We start from the raw sequence: 1,130 nt of genomic DNA, 5'->3' as shown, positions 1-1,130 counted from the left end.
TTTTTTCTTTTTTGGCCACCATGTATGTAAAATATTCTAAATAAATCATATAAAATATCAAAAAGATAATAATAATGAAAATAATTTACTTTACATACAATTATCCTTATTTACCCACCGTCATATGAGCAAAAAAAGCATCATAAATAGCCCTGTGCATTATATTTCATTTGTTTTAGATTTAATTATTAGAATGATTTATTTGTATATCATTTTACATGTATTCATTTAGCAGACACTTTTTCAAAATCTTGCTGTGGTCACTTTCTCTTTCATTACTGCAAAAAACAAATCTTACTAAGTATTTTTGTCTTATTTTGTTTTTGTCTTTTCCATTACAAATATCTAAAGACTCTTAAATTGTGATAGATTTACTTGAGAAGCAAAATGACATGATGAATGACAAAATGAATGATATTAAGTCTTGTTTTCTGACAAACAAGATATCAAAATGAAGTGAGTTTATGCTTAAAACAAGAAAAAATATCAGTCCATGGCAGATTTTTTCCCTTGTTTTAAGCATAAACTCGCTTAAGTCATTTGGCATCTCCAGTAAATGTATCTTGATCTATGAATGTTTCAATATTTTTACTGGAAAACAAGACAAAAAACTGAGCAAGAATTTTTTTTGTGGTGATTGTATGTAAAAGAGCAGTGTGAACATTTTTCAGAATATCTTCTTTTGCGTTCCACTGAGGAAGAAAGAAAGTCATATGCAACGTGAAGGACAATAAACACTGTTCAAACACCATCTGTTTCATTTTGTGTGCAAGAATCGAATCTGTCAAATCTAGGTGTGCAGTTTGTCACATTTAATCTAGAAATCCACATATTTTCCTGTGCATTTTCTGCTAAATTCATCAGTGTTGTCGGCACTGAGACTGCTGTACTATTATTTGAGGTTTCATGCAACAGATTTGTTATTGAAGTAGCATTGATTTCAGACTACAAACATGTCGTTCAGACGATCACTTCATGTTAAAGTGTGCCCTTCATGGCCAGAATAAGCTGAGAAGTGGACTAGACATTATTGTTAATGATGACTAAACTGAATTGACAACAGAGGACTGAACACAGAGTGTTTTTCCCGGCGTGTGTGTGTTTGTGTGTGTGTGTGTGTGTGTGTGTGT

This window comes from Sinocyclocheilus grahami, unplaced genomic scaffold (genome assembly GCF_001515645.1).
Source record: "Sinocyclocheilus grahami isolate Dianchi unplaced genomic scaffold, SAMN03320097.WGS_v1.1 scaffold1777.1, whole genome shotgun sequence".
NCBI classification, from domain to species: domain Eukaryota; kingdom Metazoa; phylum Chordata; class Actinopteri; order Cypriniformes; family Cyprinidae; genus Sinocyclocheilus; species Sinocyclocheilus grahami.
This window is presented reverse-complemented; position numbering follows the sequence as displayed.